The following is an 11,684-nucleotide window of genomic DNA, read 5'->3' on the forward strand; positions in this document are numbered from 1 at the left end:
CTGTGCCCAACATACCTAATCAGGAATTTAAAGGAAGCAGACCCACTCTGTGATTAAGCAGATACTCAATCAAACACTTACTCCTAATTCCTTGGTATTTCCATTCACCCGCTCGGTATCAAATGCTTTATGACACTGAAAATATGCTTAGTTGAAAAGAAGCAGATGCCCAAATCTCCATGTGCTCATTTAGAGAGACAACCTGATTTTTCTTTATCTGGGGTGTTATCAGCCAGGATTACAAACAAACCCAGAGATACACAAGTGATTCTAACTGGATTTTGTTGAAATTGTTTCTTTATGAGATATATAAACAGAGCTTTAACAAAAATCTCACTGCCATGGGAAAATGAAGGAGTTAGACAGTAAATTCTACTGTCATAAAGACTATTTTATTTAGACAACCATGTTAGCATGGACAGAAAATAAAGTACCTTTGAATTGGTTTTTGAAGATGTAATTTAACAGAACTTCTACCAACCCCTATTCTGTATCTAACCATTCCTAACCATTCCTCGGTATTATGGTTTGGATCTGCCATATCTTCTGAAGGCTCGTGGGATGGGATGCTTCTTTGTTAGCTTATTGCCCTTTGAAAAGTGATTGGCTCCTGAGAGCTATAATGTAACCCATCAAATGTGTCAGTCCTTTATGAATTCATGTATGATGACATTATGGACAAGGGAATAGAAGGTGAAACTTAAGGAAAATGAGAGACTGTGATGGAAAAGGATTTCCCTCATTTCGGGTAGCTTCACAGTTCTCTCTGCTTCATGGTCACTGTGATGTAAGCAGCCTCCTCTGTCACATGCTCTCTCTGTCATGACCTGCTGCCTCACCATAGGCTCATAGCAATGGAGCCAGCCAACCATGATGGAACTTTTGAAACCATGAGCAAAACAAATCCTTCCTATGTTGTGATCTGTCTCAGGCATTTTGTCTCAGCAGCAAAAGCTAATGGATACAGTAGGTTTGTTCTGTGTAGTCACTTCGATCTGGTAGCAAGAAATCAGTTTTTGCACTCATATCTGGATTTAATTTATGTCAGCCACTATCCGGGGGAACAAAAGAAACTTACATAAGACACAAATATTAGGCTTCTTCAGTGGTTTGTATAAGAACAGCCCCCATAGGCTCATATATTTCAATGTTTGTTCATTAGAGAGTGGTGTTACTTGCCAGGAACTAGAAAGAGTGGCCTTTTGGAGGAATTGTGTCAATGAGGATGGGATTTGGGGTTTCAAAAGCTCAAGTGAGTCCTAAGAGCTCTCTCTCTCTCTTTCTCTCCCTCTCCCTCTCCCTCTCCCTCCCTCTCTCTCTCTTTCTCTCCCTCTCCCTCTCCCTCTCCCTCTCCCTCTCCCTCTCCCTCTCCCTCTCCCTCCCTCTCCCTCCACCTGCAGATCCAGATGTAGAATACTCAACTCTTCACCATCACCATGTCTGCCTGTATACTGCCATGATTCCTTCTATGCTAATAATAGACTAAACCTCTGAATCTGTAAGCCAACCTCAATTAAATGTTTTCCTTTCTAAGAATTGCTGTGGTCATGGTGTCTCTTCACAGCAATAGGGTATTGAGAAAGACAGCTTCTATTTCCTCAATCTTTACAAATTAAAGTACTTTGAAGTTAAGAACTCTCAGTAAACACCATCAGTAGAGTGAAAAGATAAAAGCTATTGGCAAAAAGTAACAACCAAAATCTACTTTGCAGAATATGTAAAGTTCTTCTGCAGATAAATAAAGTGAAGATGAGAATTCAAATATAACCTGTAGAAGAATCTTGAACATTATGCAAAGAGAAAAACTCACTTGGCTATGAAATATGTAAGAGACATTAATGCACATTGGAAATTTGAGAACACAAACTTAAATCACTATTTTATACGTTGTGGTATCAAAAAGAAAGACTGTGGCATTGTCAAGTCATAGCATTATTGTGCAATAAGAAAATATTTACCCAATATTAGTGCAAAGAGCTTTTGGTGTTTTAAGATATTTGATATTATAAGATAAATCTGAAGTTATTCGTACCCCATGACCAAGTTCCAAGTTTCTACTCCAGGTATGTGTCCCTGGCAAGTGCTTGTGAATTCAGACTAGCATTAGATGAGGTTTAGAGTGACACTGTTGATAATAATAAAGAATTCATAAAGAACTAAAACATCTGTTGAAGAGATGAGTCCATGTGGCACAAACACAACATGATGCTCTACAGTGAGTGAAAAGGGAGCAATAAGACATAGAATGTAGAGCTTCAAAAACACCATACTAAATAATAGAGGCTGTGGGCCAGTGAGATGGCTCAGCAAGAAAAACAGCTTGATGTACAAGCCTGATGACCTGAGTTTTGTGTGTGGTTAAAGTGAGAAGGGCCCCATGGGCTCATATATTTGAATGCTTGGTCCACACTTAGTGGAACTGTTTGAGAAAGATTAGTTTTGTTAAAGGGAGTATGTCACTGTGGGTGGGATTTGAAGTTTCAAAAATTCATGTTATTCCCAGTTACTTCTCTCTCTCTCTCTCTCTCTCTCTCTCTCTCTCTCTCTCTCTCCCTCCCTCCCTCCCTCCCACCCTCCCTCCCTCTCAATCATGCATGTAGGTCCCATGTCAGCTCTCCAATCCTCCAGCACCATGCCTGCCTGTCTGCTGCCATGCTCCTTACCAGGATGATCATGGACTGTAACTCTCTGTAACCATAACACCAGTAAACTCTTTCATTCATAAGTTGCTTTGATTATGGTGTCTCTTTGCAGAAATAGAAAAGTAACAAGACAGATTCTTGAGACTCACGGAGGAAGGAGAGAACTAACTCCTGAAAGTTGTTCTCTAAAACATGCCATGATAAACATGTATTTGTTCATATACACATTCACATATATACATAGATACATACACAAATAAAGAAATACATAAACAAATAAAATAGTAAATATACATACTAAAATAATAGATAAAATTTTAAAAATTTAAAGAACAAAAGTTGTAAAATAAGTTAGGTATTATGAAAGTTTTAAGATATAAAAATTTACAGTAAATCCATCAAGAATACATAATTCTTGACACCAGCCTATCACTTTTGATGCAAAGTGAAGGCTAAGTAGGGGAGAAGCAAAAGGACACCAAAATATTCCTCAGTAAGGTTTCAGCCACAAAACCCCTACACTGTGGGAAAGGACATAGATTGGACATAGATTTGTATGGAGAGAAGAGAAGCAGAGACGGGGCAGAGAAAGGCAGAGGTTTAGTCACATCTCAACAAGCTGGGCAAGGTAGGTTAGCTCTTGAAGCCTTTGCCAGTTGTATATGAAAAGATACTGTGATGTGTGGATCCCATTATCCACTGCTACAATAACAAAGCACATCTAGGCAACCAAGGAGAGAGTATTAGATACCATCTTGTGTCCATGCTAGATGTCCAATGTTTGCACTTGGGCATAGTCATGACTCTCCATCACTCCTGCCATAGGGACACTCCTTCCTATTCTCTAAATAGGAAAAAGAAACAAACAAACATGGAGTGCCTTCTAATGTAGACACAGTCCTTGGGACCTCATCTGATCCTCAGGATAACCCTATACAGATCATACCTTTACCAATAAGGACACCCCTTCTCAGAGATGTAAGAACAAATGCTCATTGTTTTATGGTGAGGTTTTGTCCTGATAAATCTGCTATAACTTCAGAATGTGATTAAGACATCTAATGTACCATGCACTGTTGCTTTAGTAACAGCACATCATGGGGATGCATGGTTTTTCCTCATGATAAAGTGTAACTAAAGATTAGCGGGTACTTATCACAAACCCAGAAAAGTTCAAACTCAAATCAGAGTTTCTGTTGAATGCACATACGGCCTTTATATCATTACAAAGTTGGAAAGCCATGAATTAAACCATCATAAGGCATAGTTCATCTGTAATTTGCATACATTTACATACTCAAACTGTGGGCAGACTGGCATTCAAATCAAAGTCCACCACTGCCAAATTTCTATAAGCATCTTGTTTAGTTTCAAAACCATCTGCAGGCAGTCTAAGTTAGCCTCAAGGGGGGTAAATAACAGAATGAGTGGGACAGTAGTTTTGAAAGGGAAAACAGAAGGTCCACACCATCAGGTGTCACGTCAACTAAAGGCTTCCAGATGTCGGAAAATCTATTACTTCAGAGCATACCAGCTGGGAAAGAGCAAACAAACACTTGGGAGATTCTGTCATAAGAGAAGGATTTTGAAAGAAGATGGAGAGAAACAGAGAGTTCAAAACAGAGAAAAAAATGTAACAAAAATGATAAATGCACAAACTCCCAACTACTTAATAAATGATGTGTATAGTATTATATTGCTAATTATATACACAGTGTTTGTGCAACTTTAAAATTTATTAAAACAATTAAGACAATTTTGTGCTCCCACCATGACCACGACACCGGGAAACATTAGTTAGAAAGTATTTCCCATTTCTATTACCTTAATTTTGGTGATGTTTTCTGTATGATTAAATTCATCACATTGTGTTACACAGTCTGATTCTTGGTTACCCATGCACTGTAGGGCACTTCCCTCTCATAGAATGGACCTTAAGTCAAATCAGACATTAGCTGGCTACTCCCACAAGTTCTATACTGACATTCCTCTAGCATATTTTGTAAGCAGGACAGATTGTAGACAGGTGGGTTTTGTGGCTAGGTTGGCAATGATGTTTCTCTTTCAATAACCTACAAGGTATCTTCCCATGAGAGGGGAGAGAGAGAGAGAGAGAGAGAGAGAGAGAGAGAGAGAGAGAGAGAGAGAGAGAGAGAGAGAGAAACAAGAGAAACATAGGGGCAAAGGCTTCATGTAGGGACCATCTCAACTTCTCCATCTCCAATGACTTGTGTGGGTGTTGTCCTCAGCAATGGAGCTCCACTGTCAAATTGTAGAGAGCAATCAGTCCTTTCTTTGTCTTAGTAACAGCCTGCAATGTTTGGAAACTTCAAACCCAGCCACTGAAATGGTAACCCCCACATTCATACTGAGTTTTTCCACATCAATTAATAATCAAGTCAATCCCACAGTCATGCCTATAGCACTCTGATCTAAATCCTCACTAATACTCTCTTCCCAAGTGATACTTGATAGTTAAAGCACACGCCCCATCACGTGATTCTAGCTTGAGATTGCCTCTCTCAAGCCCCTACAGCCCTGAGATTCCAAGAGCATGCCACCATATTCACCTAAATGTACATCTCTCTGTGTTTCAAGTTCACCTCAATAATCCTGCAAGAAATGAAGACAAAATATTCTAATCCTAACCTTTTATGAAACCCAGAGAAATCATTAATCTATTTAGATCAGGGTCAAAAACCATCAACCATTGAGCTTTCTACGCCAAATCCCTCAAAATAAATCCAAGTGTCCTAGCCTTCTCTCACCCCTTCATCTTGGAGAAGTTAATCACTTCACTCTGCAGAGGCTGCTCTATCACTCCACTCACCCGATTAATGATAATCTACTGAAGATGAGCACAGTGCTTGGGTCAGTGTCAGAGGACTCTTAGAAGAACTCCAATTAATTCCTCAGAAACCAACTCCCCTTTGACAGATTCCTCTGCAGAAAACCCTGTGTTTATCTCAGCCAAACAAAGCCATAATGAGATCTAAAGCCTTTAGGGAAAGCAGCCCTGGACATAGATGGACTAGAGAGCATCCTATTAAGTAAAATAAGCCAGGCACAGTAAAAAATATATTGCATGATCTCACTCATCAGTGGAAGCTAAATAGACTTAATATAATGCAAGTTGAGAGGAAAAGAGCGGTCACTAGGAGCTAGGAAGGACTTTGGAGTAGAGGCCAGTTAAGGTGACAGGTATCAGAATTGAGTTAGAAAGGAGAAATAAGTTCTAAGATCCTTCAACACAGCAGGGTGTAATTTATATTTTTTAAAAGAATAGGCAGATCAGATTTCAAGGATTCTCAACACAAAGATGAGCTAAATGCTTATAAACATGGAATGCTAATTACCCAGATTTTGTCATTATATATTGTACACATGTATCAAAGTATTATACTTTGTCCTTGTCTTAGTATCTTAGGGTTTTATTGCTGTGAACAGACACCATGACTGAGGCACTTTATAAGGACAACATTTAATTGGGGCTGGTTTACAGGTTCAGAAGTTCAGTCCATTATCATCCAACCAGAGAGCATGGCAGAACCCAGGCAGACGTGAGGCTGGAAGAGCTGAGAGTTCTACATCTTATTCAGAAGGCAGCTAGGAGACAACTGACTCCCATGTGGCTAGGAGAAGAGTATCAAAGCCCACCCCCGTGGTTATATACTTCCTCCAACAAGACAATACCTTCTAATAATGCTATCCCCTGGGCCAAGCATATTTAAACCACCACATCCCTATAAATAAGCACAATTCTTATGGCTCTTTCGAAAATGAGAGAACAGGCAGCCCTTTGTACTTTGCCTTAAACCAGTACTGTTGCTAAGAGCCAGTCACGGTAACAAAGGGTCTAACTAGAATGGGGAAGCTAGTGAAGGTCCTTTCTGCCAACCTCATGTCTCAATAACAAAAATCATCCAATGCTCTGACTGATTTTGTGTATTCTCTATGTGACCATCAGCAAGTTATTTAAACTGTTCTATATTTGTTTCCTCATGAAGAAAATAATTAGAAGAATAATACCCCTCTAGACAGATGGGTTACAGTACTAAAGACTCTTGGTGATAACTTGGTACAATTTTGATTCCTATTATAGTGATTTGTTAATGCCCATCAGATGGATATTAATAATCTATCTGAAGAAAGAAAGTCTCAAAGAGATGACACTATTTACCACTTAGGCATACTGCTAATGGCATAGTCTTCATTACTGAAGCAGCAGATCTTTGAATCAACTTGATGGTGTTCAAACTGAGGAGTCTTTTCCACTGAACATAGATTCCCTGGATGCTGTGTGAACTTTCCTTGGAAGATGTCACAAACATGTCTGTGCTCAAACAGGGTATCAATGACAGACTAGAAAATAATGGCACGTAAGCATAGCCTGGTAAACCAATTAGTTTTGGTGCTCTACTTCCTGAAGCATGGGAAACATCACCAAAAATCCAAAGGCCATCATGGGTGATGACAACATCATGAAAGCAACATTCCCAAAGCTCTCGGCATACCTTCGAGGCAGCTCCACTGAAGTGTTTCCTCTTCCATGACAATTGGTGACTATCTATATAACCTTGGTGGATGACTTTTAAGATTCATTAGCTTCCTGCATCTTATAAACCTCCCTTTGCCTTCTCGAGGGGAGCTTTTCAATTTGGAGGAAACTGTTACAGAATGCCAGGTTTATCTGCTGCCCCTCCCTCTGAAATAATCAGGGCGCTCTCATTGAGATTTTCCTTTGATGGTGTACCCAGAAAAACCTCTCTCCAAAAGGCTCAGTATAGATTGAAATTGAATAGAACAAGGGTTTATCCCTCATAAACAGAAGATATCAGGCACTGTGGCACCTTCCATGAACAGGGCCACTGCTCAACCACAGGAGGAATCCCTGACCTTAGTCACCAGTGTCCACACAACACTAGCTCAGGGGATCCCATAGCTCTACCCATAATATACCTTCAGAGGAGATACACAGCCCAAGTCTCTATTTCAGAAAGTGTGGTTAAAATTTCAGACTACCCAGAAATACCTCAATCTGATTTTAAAAATTGAGGGGTCTTTGGAAAAAAAAAGTCCCAAATGTAAAAGGGTGGCAGACATCCTTGCATAACTCCCATCTGAGTCTTTTTTTCTGAGCTCCTTTACCCGTTGATTAGAAATCACAGTGAGGCAGTCCAGTGCTTTCTAACTGGTCAGCTGCCATGTATACATATCAGCTGTTCTTAGAGGTGGGAGCTATGGCAACTCTCATCTTACAAACGTAGAAGAATGTATTTTTCTAGTTAATATCCACCTCAAAGGCGAGGCATGTCACCCTTACAAAGATCTTGGTTTTCTTTGATAATCTTTTTGTTTGGATATCATGAATTTATGTTAAGTATAGTATGTTAGTATCTCTCTAGTGCTCAACATTCATAAATTTCCTCCTCAGATACTTAGAAGAGGCCAGGTTCTTTTAATTCTCTTATGTGACCTTTCTTAGTAGTAAGAGGCAGTAGCATTATATCAGAATATTAGCCCAGAAGGACGCTGGGGAACGAATGTCATCTTCTGCTCACCTTTAAAACCTACCTTAAGTTTCGGACTTTCTTCATAACCCCAGAACATTAGCCAGATAAGGACACATAGTTTCTGTGGCCCTGTTCTTTATTGTTCTGTTTTATAATAGTATAATCCAATGATCTATTGCGTGGCTGTTTCATTCATACTAACAATGTGTCACATTTATCAATGTTTGACTTGTGTGTGTGCCTTTCTCTTTAAATTGATGGTGAGCTCACTAGTGGAAAGAGGCCACATCTTCTAACAATGTGTATGACCTTTAGCTCCTATGTTTGTGACACAACCCTGAAGTTTAGGGAGCACTTGTTGACTGGCTATGTGACAATGATGTTGACACAAGTAGAGTAGATTCATTAGCTTCTATTTAATCCTTGAAGTATATTAATCAGTGAAGTATATGACGATTACATCTAGGTTGGAACTTCTATCAGGAAAAAAAAGTGACTTTTCTTCCTCTGATAAGCTAAAAAGTACTATTCCTGAGATTTAACTTAAGTAGGAAGAAAAAAAAAAAAAGCTAAGCAGGCTGTGTCTGGCAGGTGTTATGTGGATCTACCAAGGAAGAAGGTTAAAGGACGTTGGAAGCTTGTGCATTGAGTAATTCAGGTAACCCGTGTGTCAAGCTGAAGTGTTGTTATTAGGAGTTCATTAATTTCTCTCTCCAGCCCCTATACCTGCCATGGCCCCAGCTGCTCCAGGCCATCCATCACATCCCAGCTTAAGTAACAAGTCTACACATGATCCAAACAGAACCAATCGGAGTCTTTACGTTTAGAGAATGGGCATTAAAAAGACCATGTTTCTATTCCTCCATTTGAGTCTTAAACTGTAACTATTTAGTGCTGGACCTGTTAGCAACCATGTGCCCAATTACACAGAGGAGTTCTGCTTGTATTGTGATAGGGTGAGCTCCCAAGGAAAGCAAAGCCAAGAAGTGGAGGGAGAAGGACAGTTCCCTGGCCTCATTTCAGCCACAGAGTTGAAGTGTGACTGAACCCAGCTCTGCTCCTAGACTTTCCAGTTGCCACCTTTCACTCACAACACTATAACCTAGGTATCTGTCATACAGGAGAAGCAATGACATCTAATGGGATACAGACCAGATCTGTCCAGCCACTGTGTCAGTAGCATCCAGGTAGATAATCACTTGATAAGTGAATGAATGGATCTCGTAGGGTTTCCAATCATCTCTGCAGAATCTACCAAGCAGAGAAGAGGCAGGAAGTCCCTCAGGATCTGAAGGATTGCCTTGAATTCTTCAAACATGCCCATACATGCCATCTCCTTATTCTTAACCTACTATGTGAGACTGACAGTTAATTAAACACCCAGAGCTCTTTAACCTGATTAGTTATTGGCGATTCATTTCAGCTTTTGATAATACATTGTAGTTGGTATGCTTTTACTATTCATGAAGAGTTTGTCTGTAAGACTTTTGGAGTCCTTTCTTCATTCATTCACATTTTGCTGCAAGCCAAAACCCTTTTTCAAACTGTGAAGAAGTTTTGAGAGAAGTTGTTCATTAGATGTTTTAAAATAACTTCCATTCCCCCAAAGTAGAATCCTTCAGCCTGGTAACCTAGCAACATGACAAAACACCTCCACAAGGCAGGAGGAACAGGGAAGACTTGGTCCTTTGTCATGCTTATTTACCTGTAACAAGTATGTTATATACTGATAAGTGAAATAAACAGAGAATTTCCTTAACACACTCCCTTCTCCCTTGGTGTTGACAGAGATGTGGGTACACCAGTCAAGCTAAAGGAGTCCACCTACACAAGTGATCCTGAAAAATCTACAATCTATCTACATTCCTCCATTAATTTTTCATTTCCACTCTAACCACACAGAACACTGCAGAGTTAAGAAAATATATCTTAAGTAAACTTTAATATATGTTCTTTTCTCTGTGCCTTGTCAAGAAGGAATAGAAAAGCCCAAGCAAAAAAGTTCTATGTACCAGTGTACCTGATGGATAGCCAGAGTCTGCTTAGAATTACAAAGCATTCTAAGATTGGCCCCTGTTTTTGAGGCCTGAAGCCAGCGGGCTCTCCTAATGAATAACTAGACTGATGGTGGCCTTGTTGGGAAGGCAAGGCAGGCCTCTGAGGCTAGCAATGGGAGCAGGCACCTCTGACAAAGAGCTACTTGAGGCAATGGTACTCGTACCTCTAAGTGTGGAGATCTGTTGTTGTCATTGTTGCTGTCTGTTGTTACTATTGTGTATTGTATTGTGTTCATGATTATCAGCCAATGAGATCACAAACACTATGCCAACATCTGTTAAAAACCAGGAACGATTAATATAGCAACTCGAAACATCAGCAATGTGGCTTTACTTGTCAGCAAATGCGTCTGTCGAAGTCCGCTACTCCAACACTTTCGAAGATTCCCTAAGCCATGTCTTTTAGTACAGAACACAAGGCCCTTCATGGGGTAGGCCTTTTATACTCAGCCATGAGACCCTACAGAGCCTCTTTCTTTTCTTACCTGAAGCACAGGCTCCTCATCCTTATGGATCCAGCTCTGGTGACTCTGCAATTGACTTCCCTCTCCACAGCCTCCCCAGATGCCTGTCAGTGATCAGTGCCACACCCATCTACCCCAGAAATCTTTCCATGGTGCTCGTCTCCTTCCTATATAGCCACAGCCTGGGGAGCTCCCCAAAACTGTTGTTCTTGTATCTGTGCCAGGTTACTTTAAACTTCTATTTATCCCTCTGTCTCCATCACTAGACCAAGACCCATAAGACAAGCACTGTGTTGTGCAGCTCTGAATCATACACCTGGTGTGTGGAAGAGGTACACTAAACGTATTTTTTGAATAATAAACAAATCTTAAATTTTTCCAAAAGTAAATCATAATTACCTCTATAATATATTCAAAATTATATGCATATGCTTACAAATGATCATATACAGAGAGAGGCAGATACAGAAACAGGAAAGAGATTACGATAACTTTTTAAAAATGTATTTATATCCAGACTACAGTTTCCCTTCCCTCTTTTCCACCTGGTCCTTGCATCCCACCTACCTCCATTCACTCCTTCTCCCTTTCTCTTCAGAAAAGGGGAGGCCTCCATGGATATCACCAGCCTTGCCATATCAAGTTGCAGTAACACTAGACCCATCTTCTGTTGAGGCTAGAAGACACAGCACAGCAAGGGGAAAGGGTCCCAAAGGCAGGCAACAGAATCAGACACAATCCCTGCTCCTGTTTTAGGAGTCCCACATAAAGACCAAACTACACAATTCTTACATATGTGCAGAGGACCTAGGTATTGTAGAAATACTTAATCCCAACCTCGGGTTTCTAACCTATCATTGACCTTTTAGTTCAGGGATAAAAGAGACACACAGCATTTAAAATTATAAGCTTTAACTTGGGCAGTTTACTATCCTCTATGTTATTATATTCTACTTCCCTATCTATAATCCCGAATTATTATTTATAATTTACAATGTTTTATCTAGG

Source organism: Mus musculus, chromosome 11, assembly GCF_000001635.26.
Source record: "Mus musculus strain C57BL/6J chromosome 11, GRCm38.p6 C57BL/6J".
Classification (NCBI taxonomy): Eukaryota; Metazoa; Chordata; class Mammalia; order Rodentia; family Muridae; genus Mus; species Mus musculus.